The 12097-nt window shown below is 40.3% G+C and overlaps 1 protein-coding gene across 1 annotated transcript in view; it reads right to left on the minus strand.

The window, feature by feature from the left end:
• PDE3B (phosphodiesterase 3B) overlaps positions 1 to 12097 on the minus strand; it is a 182449-nt gene that overhangs the window by 102949 nt on the left and 67403 nt on the right. The gene's annotated exons all lie outside the window — the stretch shown is intronic.

Genomic DNA, 12097 nt, shown 5'->3' on the forward strand with positions numbered 1-12097 from the left:
CTCAACCAACTGAGCCACCCAGGCACCCTCAGCAAAACTTTTTGCTTGCAGATTAAAAAACGAAAAGTCATAAGGTCTCAGAATTTTATTACATAGTACTTAATTTCTACAACCAAGATGGGATAAAACAGAGAAGCAAGCAAAGGTGGCAGTAAATAAAAGGACTTATTTTTGCTACAGCAAAATCCCTTATTATAGAAACTACAACTAGCCAAGTCCCACCAAGACATAACTTTATTGCTTTGGGCCAGAGGTAACTGGGAAAATAAGTACAATGTGATCTTTGAAATGTTATAAAATGCAAACAAACAAAAAAACCCAATAACATAAAGGTCAGTATATTCAATTAATTTCAGCATGATCAGATTAATACATTATTATCATTTTACTTGAAATTCCTAAAACAACTGAACTATGAATCTGATCAGTAACGGGACTGAGATGCTTTCTTACATACCCACATTGGTCAATAATACATTTACTGCTGGTATTCTAAAATAAATGCTAAGGTGGGCACCTGGGTGGCTCAGTGGGTTAAGCCGCTGCCTTCGGCTCAGGTCATGATCTCAGGGTCCTGGGATCGAGTCCCGCATCGGGCTTTCTGCGCAGCAGGGAGCCTGCTTCCCTCTCTCTCTCTCTCTCTGCCTGCCTCTCTATCTGCTTGTGATCTCTCTCTGTCAAATAAATAAATAAAATATTAAAAAAAAATTTTTTTTAAAAATAAATGCTAAGGAAAATTATGTCCAAAAAGTAAATGTCTGATCTTGGGGCACCTGGTTTGTCCCGTCGGTAGAGCATGAGACTCTCAATTTCAGGGTCATGATTTCAAGCCCCACGTTGGGCACAGAGTCTACTTAAAAAAAAAAAAAAAAAAAGACAAGAACAACTCCAGGAAGCAACAGCACAGAGTGGGCTTGAATATCACATAGATCTAGATTTGAATTCTGTCTATGTGATCTTTATCAAGATAACCTTTGCAACGTCAGTTTTCTCATCTCTAACAGGGAATGATTAATACTAACCTTGCAATACTATGAGAATTAAATGAGATAATATAAGAGTCCTATCACTGACTTGCCTAGAATGCAATTTGTGTTAAAAAAAAAAAAAAGTTTCTTTCTCTTCCTTCTCTCTGACGCTCTTCTTCATTCTTCCCCACTGCCCCTGAGGCATTCTTATACCACCAACGTGAAGAGGACTGACTAAACCTATGTTCTTGCAAGTTCTTCAAAGCTGCAGTAGTAATATTTCAAGTGCGACTTTCACAAAACCATAAAAAAACTTATTTAAATAAGCTTTTTTGAACAACTTTATAACTTTAATCAGCTACAGCTGGTTTGGCCAATCACCTGAAATGAACAGCGTATTTAAATTCATAATTAAAAAAATTTAAATTCTAGTCCTAAAATAACATCAAAATTCCTACAAATTCTTTTATTTGTCATTGAATAATACTAATAAATAACTTTATAAATAATAAATAACTTTATAAAAACAAGCCTGTGTATTATATACTCTATAGTAAGCATGTCGAGAAACCTTCTGTTAGATAAATGAAAGAAACTTGCAGAGCTATCATAAACAGTTCAAACATTCCTTTTCAATGATGCCTACGAGCATGCTCTTTATCACTGTCAAAATGGAATGTCATGAATCCAAAAGAGTGTATTTGAGAAGTGTAAACTTGATAATGGCTACTCTGACATTCTGGCAATGGTGAACCTTGTGAGCTTAATAAAATTACACATTAAATAAAGAGTGCTTATTGTTGCAAGCACAAATAAATTTAAAAATAAAGTTCAGAGCTGAAAGAGGTAGGCCAAAAAGATACAGGGGGGAAATGCAATTTAGGAAACAGGTTTATCTGATTAGTAAATTTTATTCCATTCATTATTTAATTAAATGTCCCATCTAGCTCTAAAACCTGATTATTAAAAAAAATAATCGAATTACCAGCAACCCAGTCCAAAACATACATTCATGTAATAGATATAAAAGTGTAGAATTCTTGGGGCGCCTGGATGGCTCAGTCTGTTAAGTGGCTGACTTCGACTCAGGTCATGGTCTCAGCATCCTGGGATTGAACCCTCTGTCCGGTTCTACACTCTGTGGGGAGTCCACCTCTCCCACTCTCTCTGCACTTCTCCCTAATCATTCTCTCTCTCTCTCTAATAAGTAAATAAAATCTTTTTAAAAGTGGAGGATTCTTGGGGCGCCTGGGTGGCTCAGTCATTATGCATCTGCCTTCAGCTCAGGTCATGATTCCAGGGTCCTAGGATCAAGCCCCACATCAGGCTCCCTGCTCAGTGGGAAGCCTGCCTCTCCCTCTCCCACTCCCCAGCTTATATTCCCTCTCACATTCGCTCTCTCTGTCAAATACATAAAATCTGGGAAATGAGACGTTTGCTTTGGAAAGGAGACTTTTTTTTTAATGTAAAGACAATAGCTTAGTGGTTCAGAGCAAAAGCTCTACGGCCACATTCACAACCACTTAACTAAATAAACTTGAGGAAATTACGTTAAAACTTTCTGGACCTCATGTCCTTGGATTCTACGTTGAGAATAATAATAGTTCTGAATACAACAAATACATATAAATCTCTTCAAATGGTCCCACATACATAGTAAATGTCAATATACATTAGCACCTTATTACAATTACTACCAATATTGACACTAGAAACTACAGTGGCTCTACGATGCAATAAAATCATCAAGAAAAGCAATCAGTTGAAAAACTTTAATTTACTAAAGGTGGCTCAGTGGATTAAGCCGCTGCCTTCGGCTCAGGTCATGATCTCAGGATCCTGGGATCAAGTCCCGCGTCGGGCTCTCTGCTCCGCAGGGAGCCTGCTTCCTCCTCTCTCTCTGCCTGCCTCTCTGCCTACTTGTGATCTCTCTCTCTCTGTCAAATAAATAAAATAAAATCTTTAAAAAAAAAAAAGAATTATTTAAAGAAACAGGAAGCATTTACCAGATTCTACGAAATGGAGGAAGAAAGAGCACCTTGGTAGACAGAAGGTCTGGAGAGGAAGCTAGGCTTTGCCACCTCACAGAAAGACATTATGAGCCAATCCTCCATCCAGTTAACTCATGACAGCTAGAACTCAGTACAAGAGGAGATAACCAAGGTGGGTAGATTCCAAATGCAGAAAATTCTAAGAAATAGTTAAGCCTTCCCTTGACTTCCTTTCTTTCCTTCAATAATCACTCAATTCTCTGTTCCCCTTCACAGCAAAACCTCTCAAGGGAGTTCTCTACTTCGGTCTTACTACCTCTTGACCTATCATTCACTCTTCTAAAATCTGGTTTCTATCCCAACCACCTCACTGAAATAACTCCTGCGGGCCAGAGAACAAACTTTATCTTGCCAAATCTAGTGGTTGATTCACAATCCTCATCCTGGTCAACCTTTCCATGTTATTCAACACAGTTGTGTCCTTATAACATTTCTTCTCTTTGTTTCAATGATTTCTCTCTTCTGGCATTCCTCCTAATTTGCTGGACCCTCCTAGTCTGATTTATAGATGGAAAAGTAGCCCAAAGCTAAATTGTGGGTCTCCTCTTCCGCTACAGCTATACACACTGTCCCTTGATAATCTCATTCATTCCTATGTTTTGGGGTTTTTTTTAAGTTTTTATTTATTTATCTGACAGAGAGAGTGAGGGGGAGCACAAGCAGGGGAGTGGCAAGCAGAGAGGGAGAGGGAGAAACACACCCCGCCATGGAGCAAGGAGCCCGATGCGGGGCTTGATCCCAGGACTCTGGGATCACCACAGGAGCTGAAGGCAGACACTTAACCAACTGAGCTACCCAGGTGCCCCAATCCTATGGATTTAAGAACCACGTATGCACTACGGACTCCTAAATTTACATTTCAGCACCAAACTTCCCCTGAGCTCTGGACTTATATATTCATTCATTCATTCATTCACTCATTCATCAAATATTTATTGAACACATATATTATACATGAGGTATTATTCCAGACTCCTGGGATGCAGAGGTAAATAAGACAGAAGTCTCTGTATTCTAGAAAAAAAGGGAAATAATAAGCAGACATATATAATAAGCTAATATTACATATGATAAGTTATATAGAAATATATATATATATATATAAGGAATGACTGCTGGGTTTTTGGCCTGCATACACACACACACACGAATGGAGAAAAATAAAGTGGGGAAAGCGAATATAGAATGATAGGCACATATACAGAGAGGTTTATATAAGATGGTCAGGGGGAAAAATCTCCCTTCCATGGTCACATCTGAACAGAAATCAGTATGAAGGCAGGCTACGTGAACATGTGGAAGAAGAGTGTTCTAACCAGAAAAAATAACACATGCCCCAAACTCAGGAATAATTCTGATTCTTCGAAAGAAGAATGAAGCTCCTGAAGCAGAGTGAAAGAACATTTGAATATGAAGTCAGAAAAGATGAAAGTGATCAAATCTTAATAGAGCATTTTAGTGTTGTAAAGCACTTAATGATTATAGAAAAAAAAACAGGAACATCTGATCAAGGAAGAGACGTGGTAAGATTGTAGTTTTTTAAAAGACCACTCTGGAGGCACCTGAGTGGCTCAGTCAGTCGAGCGTCCAACTCAGGTTTTGGCTCAGGTCATGATCCCAGGCTGGGGAGATCTAGTCCTATGAGGGGCTCAGCACTCAGTGAGAGTCTGCTGGAGATTCTCTTCCCCACCTCCCGCCTCAAACCTGAGCACCTGTGACCAGGCTTGCTCTCTCTAAAATAAATAAATCTTCAAAAAAAAAAAAAATTATCACTCTGGCTGCCATGTGAAGGACAGATTACATGGGGACAAGCCTAGAAGTCAAAGACCAAAGAAAAGTTTACTGCAGTGATAGTCTAGGCAAGAGGAAATGGTGGCTTGACCTCTTAAAGAGAGAGTACCAGTAGTCGATGTAATCAGGCTGGGCTCCCATCTGAGAGAGGGAGGTGTCAGGAGTTGGTAATGGACTGACTATGGGATGAAAGACAAAGAGAAAGAGTAAACAATGACTGCTGGGGTTCTGGCCGGCCAAATGGGGTGATGGCAATGCTATGTACTAGCACGCAGCAGCCACTAGTGATCACTTGGCGACTGGACACCTTGTACGTAGCATGGCTAAACGGACGTTCTTGTTTTCATCAAAAACCTTGTTCCTCTTCCAGTCTTTCCCAGCTCACTGCTGTCACATAACCCTTTCCTATTTCCTTCTAGCACTTGCCCCTATCCGAATTACCTTCACATCCACTACAGTGTAGGCTCTATGAGAGCAAAGACCTTGACCGTCCAGTCTGCTGCTACATCCCTGGATCCTGTAATACTGCCTGGGACAGAGTAGGCACCTGATGAACATTTGTTGAATGAAACAGTACATGAGTAAAAGAATCCTCTTACTGTCTCCTCTGTGACTCTCTTCAGTTTGGCCAGCTGATGTTAGAGCTCCTCCATTTCTAGAACCTATTCTCTTCTCACTAGCTCTCAAAAGGCATTTTTTACCCACCACTTCAATTTCCATCGATTTGCCCATATTTTGGACATTTTCTAAAGATTTTATTTATTTATTTGACAGGTCACAAGTAGGCAGAGCAGCAGGTGGGGCGGGGGCCGGGGTGGTTTGGACATTTGTATCTCCAGCCCGGAGTTCTCTGAGATCCAACCTATTTCAAGGTATCTCAAATTCGGCAAGAGCTAATAGTGGGCTCTGCCACCAAACCTGTCCCCCACCCATCCAGATAGGCAAACTGGAAATATTCTCATCATCCTTTTTATCACCTCCCCCCAACTCCTGCTAATCAACCTATCACCAAGTCCTGTTGATTCCATCTTGCAATGCAGAAAAGGAGACCCACAGTTAAGCTTTTTTCAAATTATGTCTCTTCTTCTTTTATTTTTAAGTAATCCCTATGCCCAATGTGGGGCTCAAACTCACAGCCCAAGATCAAGTTGCATGCCCCACTGACTGAGCCAGCCGGGTGCCCCACTCTCTTGCTTCTGAAAAGACTTTGCCATCACCCTAGTTCATCTTTTAGTTGGGACTGTTGAAACAGCTTCCTAATCGTCTCCCTACAACCATTCTGGTACCCCTACAATGAACTGTCCATGTTCCAGCTGCAAAAGTCTTTTCAAAAAGAACACCCCAACACCTACTACATAAAACTTTTCAATAGCTTCTCGTGGCCCTTACAGAGAAGAACAAAAGAGAACCCTCCAGGGCCTTGCCAGTCCAGCCCACAATCTTTTCAAGCTCATCTTACGCCACTATTCCTTTTTTGTTTCCTGTGCTACAAACATATTTGGCCTTCTTTCAATTCCTAAACATGCCATTACTCACCTGCAAAGTGACCTTGCTTTTATTCAAGGGTCTCACAAAACTCACCTTCAGAGCACCCACTTCAGTTTGTAAATATATTCTTCTTCTTTTAATATTTTATTTATTTATTTGACAGAGAGGGATCACAAGTAGGTAGAGAGGCAGGCAGAGAGAGAGGGGAAAGCAGGCTCCCTGCTGAGCAGAGAGCCCGATGCAGGGCTCGATCCCAGGACCCTGGGACCATGACCTGAGCTGAAGGCAGAGACTTTAACCCACTGAGCCACCCAGGCACCCCAGTTTGTAAATATATTCTTATTAGGATGTCTATTTCCTTCAGAATACTGTGTCATGAGAGCAGACTGTCTCACTTTCTTCACTACTGCATCTCCAGCATCTAACAACACCTAAGAATTCTTCGATGTTGCTACGTGGATTCTGCACAGGAGAGATTATATGATGGCAGGTGGTAGGTACACTGGCTACACAGGCATGAGGAGTTTCAGTCCCAAATGCATCTGCCTATGTAACTTTAGGAAAGTTAATTCAACTCTTAAAACCTCAAGGACTTCATAGGATTCCGTGAGCATCAAAGAGGATAATGTACTTAGTATGCTTAGCACTGTTTCTGACACACAGAGAAAGTTCAATATATGTTAGCTATTATTATTAGCTATTTTCATGCATTCAAATGGCCAGATGCCATTTAGGATGGCTAAGTAAAAGTTGACTTATTTTATCTCTTTTCATAATTATACCTTCAACTGTATAAAAAAGCAGTAAATATAGTTTCATAAATAATTTTTAAAGTTTTGAAAACTCTATTCAAAGTTTAATGTCAAGTACCTTCATGTCAAGTACCTTCATTCTTTTTTTTTTTTTTTTAAGATTTTATTTATTTATTTGAGAGAGCATGAGAGGGGAGAAAGTCAGAGGGAGAAGCACACTCTCCAAGGAGCAGGGAGCCTGATGTGGAACCTGATCCCAGGACTCTGGGATCATGACCTGAGCCAAAGGCAGTAGCCCAACCGAGCCACCCAGGCGCCCCTCAAGTACCTTCATTCTTAAAAATAAAAAGGCATAAAATGAACATAGTATTTTATTTGTTATCTCCTTCTGTGTGAAAAACTACCCCAGAATGTAGCAGCTTAAAACAACAAACATTTTTATCTCACAGTTGTGGGTAAATAATCTGAAAGTGGCTTAGCTAAATGCCTCTGGCTCAAGTTCTCTAGAGAGGTTGTAGTCAAGCTGTCAGCTGGGGCTTCAGCCATCTCAGGACTAAAGGAGGACTGAAGAATACTCTTGTAAGTTCTCTCACATGGCTGTTGGCAGATTTTTGGTCTTCACAAATTTCTAACAAGGTTTAATGTGGACACAAGATGAAAATATCTCTATCATTTATAAAACTTTTGTAAAACAGTGTTAATCTTATGCTACTCAATATCCCTTACAGGGGACCCGGGTGGCTCAGCTGTTAAGCATCTGCCTTCAGCTTGGGTCGTGATCCCTGGCCCTGGGGTCCTGGGATCGAGCCCCACTTTGGGCTCCCCTGCTTCTCCCTCTCACACTCCCCTTGCTTGCGTTCCCTCTCTCACTGTCCCTCTGTCAAATAAATAAATGAAATCTTTAAAAAAATCAAAACAAAACAAAAAAAATCCCTTACAAACAATTTGCAATAAATCTGTTCTTGTGTTTCCTCTTTGGGAAAAGTTTCCCTCTTGACAAAAACAGCCTATTTATTATATATAAAAGTACTGGGTTTTTTATTGGAGGTCTCCTTTTCCCCTAACAGCTGGTTCTGACAGATTTTTTTTGCCAAACGATCTCCTAGATTATCTCCTAGACTTTCCTACATTTTTCTCCTTCTCCTGCCCTTATTCTTACTTCTATTATTGTATGGCTCTTTTTCTTTTATCATTATTTTACTAATTGTATTATCAATATATTGCCTTTTTTAAAAGATATTATTTATCCATTTGAGAAACAGAGCAAGCACAAGCAGCAGGAAGGGGCAGAGGGAAAGGGAGAAGCAGGCTACCTGCTGAACAAGGAGCCCCATGTGAGACTTGATCCCAGGACCCTGGGATTATGACCTGATCTAAAGGCAGATGCTTAACCCACTGAACCACCCAGGTGCCGAATATACTGCTAACATTCACATACAATATCTGGTGTTAAGCAGAGTATAAATAAATCAATTAACACCTAATTAATTTTATTAGAGAGCTGCCCAAAATCAAAATTCATTTACTGTGCCACCACCAATAACATAGTTAAATAAATTTAAAATAATATTCTATTCTAAATATGCATTTACTGGGGTGCCTGGGTGGCTCAGTGGGTTAAGTCTCTGCCTTCAGCTCAGGTCATGATCCCAGGGTCCTGGGATGGAGTCCAGCATCAGGCTCTCTGCTCAGCCGGGGACCTGCATCTCCCCCACCCTCCCTTCCCCTGTCTGGCTCTTTGCCAAATGATCTCTCTCTCAAATTTTGATCTGTCAAATAAATAAAATCTTTAAAAATAAATAAATAAATAAGGATTTACTATATGTGAAAGAAAATACTGCTTCGTCAGCCCTTTCAAACCCCATAGAGCTAGAAAGACAACAAAACTGCCTGAACTCTAGAACTGTGCGGTCCCATACAGTGGCCACTAACTATATGTGGAAATTTAAATTTAATTAAAATTAAACAAAAGTAAAAGTTCTATTTCTCAGCCACAGTAGCCATATCTCATGAGGACTCAATAATAAACATGAATTTCAAAGCTATATAAACCTTTGCCTTTCTGTAATTTAGATCCACAAACAGAAAAGCAAACTTAAAAGGGGACCAAAGGAAGAATACAATCATCTTGACTTGCAACCTGCCAAGACCAATACAAATAGCAACACACACACACACACACACACACACACACACACACACACTTACACACATTTATACAGTCTGTCTACAAGTAACCATCCCTTCTGTGAAATTAGAGCACAGCAAAGTAGTGAAAATGATCACAGGTAAGATTAACCAGGATACTGAGAAAGCAGCTTTCCTCTTTATCCAATAATCAATCCACTTGCTACAATTAAAAAAAAAAGTACATACATACCACCACCATCCAGTGATAGCAAGGTTGTAGTAAAACTAGTGCTCTCCTAGAGCTCTTGTGAAATGCAAAGCAGCAGTAGAAAAACCCTAAAATCCAAGTCAAATTATACTACTGGAGACTGCCCCATCACATATGCAATTTCCCCTGCCTATAGTTTTCCTCTGATATCTTTACCGTGAAATCCTGCTTATACAATAGTTACCCTGTGGTTTGATTCTACTTCCTCCATGATACCCTTCTGAGTTGCTCTGTATTAGTCAGGTTCTCCAGAGAAACAGAATTAAAAGGAAATATACCGATATAAAGATATTTGTTATAGGGGCGCCTGGGTGGCTCAGTAAGTTTAGCACCAGACTCTTGATTTCAGCTCAGATCACGATCTCAGGCTCCTGAGATGGAGTTGTGTTCAGGCTCCACACTCACTGCAGAATCTGCTTGTCCCTCTCTCCATCCCCCTGCTTCTCTGCTGCTCTCTCTCAAATAAATAAATAAAATCTTTTCTAAAAAATAAAGATATTTATTATAAAGGATTGGTTCAACAATTATGGAGGCTGGCAAATCCCAAGATCCGCACAGTGAGTCAGCAAGCTGGAAACCCAAGAGAGCTGATGGTTTAGTTCCAGTCTGAGTAGGAAGCCTGAGAACCAGGAGAGTTGATCACATAGTTCCTGTCTGTAGACCTGCAAGCCTGAGGCCCAGGATGAGCTGACGTTTCAGTTTGAGTCTGCAGATAAAATGCTAATGTCCCAGTTTGAATGCAGTCAAGCAGAAAAGAGTGGTCTCTTCCGGGGAGGAGGGCCATCCTTTTGGTTCTATTCAGACCAGTCAACTGATTGGATAAGGCCCTCGCACAATAGAGAGGACAATTTCCTTTACTCCATCTACCTATTGATCCAAAATATACTCTCATTCAAAAATACTCTCCTAGAAACACACAGAATAATATTTGACCAAATATCTAGGCATCCCATGGCCCAGTCTAATTGACACATAAAATCAACAATCACACACCCCAAATGGACTTCAATGACATTTCTCAGACCTTAAAACACTCAGTTCATACTTGGCAAAATGTGCTTAATATACAAGGCTTTGAGTAATAGATACTTGTGTAAATATTTTAAATCTTGGGGTGCCTGGGTGGCTGAATGGGTTGAACACCTGCTTTTAGCTCAGGGCGTGATCCAGGGGTCCAAGGATCAAGCCCCATGTCAGTGGGGAGCCTTCTTCCCCCTCTCCTCCTGCCCCACATTGTGCGTTCTCTCTCTCTGATAAATAAGTCTTTATTTTTTAAATTTTTTTTAAGATTTTATTTATTTATTGGAGATAGAGAGAGAGACAAAGATAGCAAGAGAGAGCATGAGCCAGACAAGCAAGCATGAGCAGGGAGGAAAGGGAGAAGCTGGCTTCTTGTGATCCCAGGACCCCGGGATCACAGCCTGAGCCCAAGGCAGATGTTTAACTGACTGAGCCACCCAGGAGTCCCTCAAATAAATAAATCTTAAAAAAAGAGATTTTAAATCTGAGAATATAATTGGCCCACAGCATAAACTATTTCTCATATCTTCTGTGTTTACCATAGTGAATTGCATAAAACTGGTATTCAAATTTTTAAAATAAATACTAAATGAAATACGTCTAAGAGCCTGACAGTAGAGAATCTCAATCTCACTCTTTGTACAACTTTATGGGATATGTTAAGGGCATCATGGGACAATCTGTAATATAACCAGACAGTTTTTTAAGACATTATATTAAGGCATTATTTATTTATTTATTTTTAAAGATTTTATTTATTTATTTAACAGAAAGCGATCACAAGTAGGCAGACAGGCAGACACAGAGAGAGAGAGAGAGGGAAGCAGGCTCCCCACGGAGCAGAGAGCCCCATGCGGGACTCCATCCCAGGACCCTGAGATCATGACCTGAGCCGAAGGCAGCTGCTTAATCCACTGAGCCACCCAGGCGCCCTTAAGGCATTATTTAAATCTGACATTGGTAGGACAACTTGTATTCAATTCTCCCATGCAACCACTTAAAAAAAAATGAAGTCAATCCACAGGATTATCATCTACTGTTTTTTAAGGATTTTACTTATTTGAGAGGCAGAGGGAGAAGCAGACTCTGCTTCTTGAGCAGGGAGCCAGACTCAGAGCTGGATTCCAGGACCCTATGATCATGACCTGAGCTGAAGGCAGATGCTCAACCGACCAACCATCTAGGCACCCAAGGATTATCACCTAATTTAAAAATACATCTCTCACACACCCACATAAACCACTCTCCAATCTTGAGAAAAATCTAAAAACTAATGCACATCAAAAAAAGAAAGCAAATACAAATGGTAGGAGTTTATACACTATTCTCTAGATATAGCTATCCTTAAACTTGGAAGGATGACTACATTTTTTTCTTGGCTTCTCAGCTTATATCCATTTCTACCACACTACTCAGTGTCCGTGATTCCAGAGTCCTGGGACTCCGAAATTTTTTTCCTTCCCTAACATGCTCTCAAATCCTGATCAAATTGCAAATTTCTATGTGAATGTGGCCATGTGGAGCTCTCTGGCTGACTATCCCAAAGGAGAACAAAAATACCACTTTTACCAGCTGAGAATACAGACACAGACTCAGTACCCTTCTGGTCCTGTCGCCCGCATTCTGGGT

This window comes from Meles meles, chromosome 8 (genome assembly GCF_922984935.1).
Source record: "Meles meles chromosome 8, mMelMel3.1 paternal haplotype, whole genome shotgun sequence".
NCBI lineage: Eukaryota > Metazoa > Chordata > Mammalia > Carnivora > Mustelidae > Meles > Meles meles.